The sequence below is a fragment of the Orycteropus afer genome, unplaced genomic scaffold, assembly GCF_000298275.1.
Source record: "Orycteropus afer afer isolate SDZICR_OR568_19922 unplaced genomic scaffold, OryAfe1.0 scaffold00048, whole genome shotgun sequence".
NCBI lineage: Eukaryota > Metazoa > Chordata > Mammalia > Tubulidentata > Orycteropodidae > Orycteropus > Orycteropus afer.
The window spans coordinates 5,941,027-5,948,588 of record NW_006921635.1 but is presented as its reverse complement, the minus strand read 5'-3'; positions in this window follow the sequence as shown (position 1 = coordinate 5,948,588).

The window sequence follows — 7,562 nt, the reverse complement described above, 5'->3', positions numbered from 1 at the left end:
CCTTCAACGAGATGTATTGAGACGGTGGCTATGACAATAGGCCAAGTATAGCAAGGATCATGGAGCTGGTGTGGGATCGGGTAGTGTTTTGTTCTACTGTGCGTAGGGTTGCTGTGAGTTGGAAACAACTCGACGACACTGACAACATGTATAACAGAATGAAAACACTGCCCAGTCCTGTGCCAGCCTCACAATGCTGGCTGTCTCTGAGCCCATCATTGCAGCCACTGTGTCAGTCCATCTCATTGAGGGCCTTTAAAGACCACTTTAAAGAGGTCTTTTGCAGCAGATTTGTCTAGTGCAATACATCGTCTGATGTCTTCCTGAATGCTGCTTCCATTGGTGTTGATTGTGGATCCAAGTAATATGAAATCTTTGACAACTTCAATCTTTTCTCCATTTATCATGATACTGCTCATTGTCCAGTTGTGAGGATTTTCCTTTTCTTCACGTTGAGCTGTAACCCATACTGTAGACTGTAGTCTTCAGTCTTTATCAGTAAGTACTTCAAGTCATTCTCACTTTCAGCAAGCAAAGTTGTGTCATCAGCATAACGCAGGTTGTTTATGAGTCTTCCTCCAATCCTGATGCCATGTTGTTCTTCATATAATCCAACTTCTTGGATTATTTGCTCAGCATACAGATTGAATAAGTATGGTGAAAGGATACAACTCTGACACACTCCCCTCTTGATTTTAAACCATGCAGTATCCCCTTGTTGTGTCCGAACAACAGCCTCTTGGTCTGTGTACAGGTTCCTCATGAACACAATTAAGTGTTCTGGAATTCCCATTCTTCTCAATGTCATCCATAATTTGTTATGATCCACACAATTGGATGCTTTTACATAGTCAATAAAATACAAGTAAACATTTTTCTGGTATTCTTTGCTTTCAGCCAAGATCCTTCTGACATCAGCAGTGATATCTCTCTCATTCCACGTCCTCTTCTGAATCCAGCTTACATTTCTGGAAGTTCTCTGTCTTTATACTGCTGCAACATTTTTAAGTTATCTTCAGCAAAATTTTACTTGGGTGTGATATTAATGATATTGTTCAGTAATTTCCACACTCTATGGGATCACCTTTCTTTGGAATGGATACACATATGGCTCTCTTCCAGTCAGTTGGCCAGAGAGCTGTCTTCCAAATTTCTTGGCATATAAGTAAGCACCTCCAGTGCAGTATTGGTTTGTTGAAACATCTCAATAGGTATTCCATCAATTCCTGGAGCATTCTTCTTCACCAGTTCCTTCAGTGCAGCTTCAACTTCTTCCTTCAATACAGTTAGTTCTTGATCATATGGCACCTCCTGAAATGAATGAACATTGACCAAGTCTTTTTGGTACAGTGACTCTGTATTCTTCCATCTTCTTTCGATGCTTCCTGCATCATTCAATATTTTGCCCGTAGAACTTGGAATATTGCAACTTGAGGCTTGAATTTTTTCTTCAATTCTTTCAGTTTGAGAAATAGTGGTGCAGAACTGCCCCTCGGATCTCCTAGGGTATGATTTTTTTTTTTTTCTTTAAACTCTATATATTTCTTGATGTTGAGAATATGCCCAGTAAAACATACACCAGTTCAGCAGTTTCTGTTTGTATAATTTAGGGACATTTGATTATATTTTTCAAGTTATGCAGCCGTTCTCACTCACCTTTTTGGAGTTGTTCCTTCTTCATTGACATAAATTCTCTGTCCCCTAAAGTTCCAATTTAATCTTCTGAGTTGCTGTTGTCAATTGATTTCATATAGATAGGTTTTGGAAGAGTATAACACTCAAGGCAGATCTTTTTACTTGTTAAGGTAAACTATTGTTTTGTTTTAAGAAGACTTCAGGGATATTTTTGGTTTAAGGTTTAAAGATTCTCTCAGAGCAATAGTTTTAGGATTTATCCACTCTCCATGGTTCCCAAAAGCCTGCAATCCATGAGAATTTGAAATTCTGTTCTACATTTTCCCATTTTGATCAGGACTCTTCTATGGAGTTTTTGACCAAAATATTCAGTAATGGTAGCTGGGCACCATCCAGTTCTCTAGCCAAGGAAGCCATTGCTCATAGAGGCAATTAACTGCATCTTTCATATTCTCCTCCTATTCCTGATTCTCATTCTTCCTCTTTCTCAAGATGAATAGAGGCCAATTTTTGTGCTTTCAGTGGCTCCTTTGAAGTTTTGAGACCTGAGGTGCTACACAAGTAACTAGAAGGCAGAATAGAAGCACTGAACACATTATTAGACTAATTAAGTGGGATTTTCCCAGGATCCATGACCCTAAACCTTCAAACCAAGGAACCAAATCTTGTGAGGTGTTTGACTGTACATAAGCAGTCTCAATAGCTACTCTCTTTTTTTTTTTTTCTGCTCATTGTTATAAATATATCTATCATAAACTTTTGCCAGTTCAACTTTTTTACAGGTGTACAATTTAGCACAATAAAAATAATCAGCTGTGCAACATTACCCTTAAATCAATGAGATTTTTCCATCAACCTTAACCCCCATTTCCCCTCTATCCTGCCCCTGGTACCCAGTAATAAACTTTGGTCTCTGTACATTTGCCTTTTCTTGTCTTTTCTGTAAGTGAAGTCATACAATATCTGTCCTTTTGTGATTGACTTATTCCACTCAACATAATTTTCTCAAATTCCATCCATACTGTAGCATGGATCAAGGCATCATTTCTCCTACTGGCTGAGTAGAATTCCATTATATATATGTATCACATTTTGTTTATCTGTTCACCTGTTGATGGGCATGTAGATAATTTCATAGGCTGTAATCTTTATGAGAGCAGATCACCAGGTGTTTTCTTTCACAGAGCCACTGGGTGGGTTCAAACCACCAGCCTTTCAAATATCAGCCTAGGACTTAACTTTTGCACCAGCAGGGCTTCTCCAAAAGCAGTAGTTGGGAATTTCTACTACTTGTACTTCTTTAATAATCCTTAGTGTTTCCAGTCTTTTAAATTTAGGCCAAGCTTAAATTTAACATGTAGTGATAGACACTTGTATGTTTCTCTGAATACTAGTGAAGATGAACACTTTCACAACTATTTACGATCCATCCTTTATAGTTCTAATCCATTAGAATGAGACTTTAATCCCTGTTTATCCATTAAAATTTTCTGGTCCAGGTTTCTACACAGATAATCAGTGATCAACCCTTAACTACTGGGTTTATGAGCAACATTTAAAGCACTTAATCGGCATGATCTTATGTACATTTTAAAAGAATCACTCTGCCTGCTAGATGGAGAGTAGACTATTACTAGAGCAAGTGTAGGAGCCCTGGTAGCACAGTGCCTAAAGCACTTGACTGCTAACCAGAAGGCTGGCAGTTCAAATCCACCAGCCACTCCTCGAAAGGAAGGTTGGGCAATCTACTTCTGGAGTGATACTGCCTCAGAAACCCAAGGAGGGGTCACTATGAGTCAGAGACGACGTGACGGCACATAACAACAGCAACAACAACAACAACACAGCAAGTGTATAAGAAATTAGTTACAGACTTCCACAATTGTCTAGAGACCCTGCTTCACACTATACATAAAAACTAACTCCAGGTGGATCAAAGGTTTAAATGTGAAACCTAAAACTATAAAGTTCCTCAAGGAAAAAATAGGGGCAAATTTAGGAGCCCTAATTTATGGTATAAATAGTCTGTCAGGCATAACCCAAAATGTACAAACAGCAGAAGATAAACTTGATGAATGGGACCTCTAAAAATTAAATTTTTATGTGCTTCAAAAGACTTCTCCAAAAGAGTCAAAAGAGAACCTACAGATGGGGAAAAAATATATATATATATATATTTGGCAACGACATATCTGAAAAGGGACTTATCTCTAAAATTTATAGAAAACTCCAACACCTCAACAATAAAAAGACAAACAATCCAGCTGAAAAATGCACAGGAGACATGAATAGATACTTCACCAAAGAGGATGTTCAGGTGGCCAACAAACACATGAAGAAATGTTCATGATCATTAGCCATTAGAGAGATGCAAATCAAAACAACAACAGCACTAATAACAAAATGCAACAAGACAGAAAATAACAAATGCTGGTGAGGATGTGGAGAGATTGAGACTCTCATACACTGCTGGTGCAACTGTAAAATGATCCATCCACTGTGGAAAGCAGTATGGTGATTGCTTAAAAAGTTGGAATTAGAAATACCATTTGGTCCAGTAATCCCATTACTAGTTATATATCCTAAAGAAGTGAGAGCCAGGACAAGAGCAGATAAATGCACACCCATGTTCATCACAGCACTATTTACAATAGCAAAAAGATGGAAACAACCTAGGTGTCCATCAACAGAAGAATGGATACCAAACTATGGTACATATGCACACTGGAGTACTATGCAACACTAAATAATAATGTAGAATCTACAAAACACCAGATAACATGGATTAACTTGAAGGATATTATGCTGAGTGAAATACTCACAGAAACAAATATCGTATTTGTTGTTGTTGTTGTTATGTGCCGTCGAGTTGGCCCCGACTCATAGCGACCCCTCCTTGGGTTTCCGAGGCAGTATCACTACGGAAGTAGGATTGCCCAATCTTCCTTCCAAGGAGTGGCAAATATTGTATTAGTGCATTGTAAAAAGTAAAGGAAAGGTTTATATATGGAAGTAAATTTTCTTTGTTGGTTACCAGGGGTGGAAGGGGAGGGGAGGAAACACTGCTAAACAGGTAGAGACAAGTATTAATTTGGGTGTAGGGGGAAAGGCAATGTACCAAATGTGAATGATCAACACAGAGCCATTGAGGATGAGGAAGACATAGGTACATGGAAGGTACATACAATAAAGATGAACCTTTTTGCATATACGCTATTGCATTGTCAGTGATGGCAAGCATGATCTATATAGGTGGATAGATTGGGTGGACAGGCTGAACGATCAGGTATGTCTAGGCAGGGGGTAGTGTGCCCATGACCATGTGTAGGGTTGGCAGATAATGTTTCTACAAGCATATTTGTATGTGCTGTAAAAGTATCCAGGTATGTAGTAGAGCTGACAAGTGAAAAGGTTGTGGTGACTTCTTGGCTACAGCCAGCTACCAGAGGGAGCAAGTAGATGAACCTGTGGGCTCAAGACCATGGTTGCAGGGGACATCAAGCTCAATTGGCATAACATACTACACAGAAACACTGTTCTTCAGCCTACTTTGGTGAGTAGCAACTGGGATCTTAAAAGCTTGCAAAAGGCCATCTAGATAGAACAACGGGTCTCTCCTTATTCAGAGCGAAGAAGAATGAAGAAAACCAAAGATGCATGGAAACAGTTAGTCCAGGAGACTGCTAGACCATGTGATCCTCAGCTTATATAACCATGAAACCAGAAAAACTAGATGGTGCCCTACTGCCACTGTCAACCACTTGGAGGAGGATCAGTGCTGGAGATCCAGGATAGAGTGGGAGAACAATGTGAAACAGAACCCGAAATCACAAAAAATGACCAGGTTTACTTGTCTGATAGAGCCTGGTGACACCCCTGAGACTGTAGACCCTAGCTCCCCTTCAGGTCTGGAATTGAATTCATTCCTGTGGCTTGCAGCCAAATAATAGGCATGTGGGCTGAACATTTACATAGGTAGATACACTACTTGGAGCTATCAATCATGAGAGAACAGAGGGGCAGTGCTTGCACAGGAATACAGCCCGGAGGGTGGAAGTACATGGGAGGGAAGGACACAGGGAAGAGGTAACTATGGGGAGGAAGTAGGAAGAGAGCTGTTACATTGTGGGGAATTACAGTCGATGTTGCTCAAGGCATTTGACTGCTAACCAGAAGGCTGGTGGTTCAAACCCACCAGCCACTCCTCAAAAGGAAGATTGGGCAGTCTACTTCCATAGAGATTGTTGTTGTTGTTGTTGTTATGTGCTGTCGAGTCGGCCCCGACTCATAGCGACCCCTCCTTGGGTTTCCGAGGCAGTATCACTATGGAAGTAGGATTGCCCAACCTTCCTTCCGAGGAGTGGCTGAGAGTGCCTCGGAATCCCAAGGAGGGGTTGCCATGAGTTGGAAACTACTCGACAGCAGTGAGTATTTTGGTCATGAGACCGAATGTTTATGAACTGCTGTGTGGAAAATGAATTTGCTCTGTAAACTTTCAGCCAAATCACAATAAGAATTTAAAAAAAAGAAGAAAGAAAGACAATAAATCAGTTAAAGACTTCTACAGTTGTCTGAGGAGGTTCATGGTGACTTGCACTGTGTTGGAAAGTGGGAGTAGTAACAAGAAGTCACATTCTGGATAAATGAAAATAGAGGCAAGAGGATTTGCTGATGGACTGGATTTGTAGTATAAACACTTCTAGGAAACTCTGCTTTTGCTTTGTAGGATGTTGCTCTTTTTGGTACTTTGCCTGCCACACTGAACAACCACACTTTTTCCATTCTCTTTCTGGGGTCCTCATCAACATCTACACGTGGGAGACCCTAGAGACATGTCCTCACCTAGTTCTCAGATCTGTTTCCTTCTCTAGCTGTGTTGTTGTTAAGTGCCCTCAAGTGAGTCCCAGCTCACAGCGACCTGTGTACAACAGAACAGAACGTTGCCTGGTCCTGGGCCATTCTCACAGTACCTGCTTTGCAGCCATTGTGTCAGTCCATCTCCCTGAGAATCTTTCCCTTGTTTTCTGACCTTCTCCTTTACCAAGTATGATGTCCTTCTCCAGGGCTTGGTCCCTTCTGACAATGTGGCCAAAATATGTGAGACGATGTCTTGACATCCTTGCTTCTGAGGAGCATCCTGGCTATACTTCTTCCAAGACAGAGTGTTTGTTCTTCCGGCAGTCTATGATGTATGCAGCATTACTCACCAGTCCTAAAATTGAAATGCAGCAGTTCTTCTTTAGTCTTCCTTATTTATTGTGCAGTGTTTACATGCCTACGAGGTGATTGAAAAATACTGTGACTTAGGACAGCCATAGCTTAGTCTTCAAAATGACGTCTTTGCTCTTTAACACTTTGAAGAGGTTTTTTGCAGCTGATTTGCCCAATGCAATACATCATTTGATTTCGTTTGTTCTTTCTTTATTTTAATTGTGACTTGCCAATAACCATATAGTAGGCCAGGCTGCCCTAGATATGAAGGAAATTTATAAAGTGTTATGAATTGACAGGGGATAAATTTTATTGATGCTGAATGCTGTACCATTAATAATACACTCTTACATCCATCATCACGTGAGTTTAGATTTTGCACACGTCTCTTTGAGGACTCACCTTATGCCAGGCACTGCAGTAGTTCCCTTCACACACATTATCTAATTTATCCTCCCAGCCGCTCTATGACATGCACCTTTTGAGTGGTCATTTTAATGAGGAAGAAACCCTGGACCATGATAGTTAACTTCCATGTTTAAGACCAGTCATCCAGTAGCACTTGGAACTTGGGGATGGGGAAAGCTGAGTTCCCTATTAATCAGAAGAAAGATAACTCTCTTTTAAAAAGGGATTCCATTTTCTGCTCTCAGAAAATTCTTCCTGGTTGGATTGATTAGGCTAGAAAAGCACAAGACAGACGTTTTTATCTAATA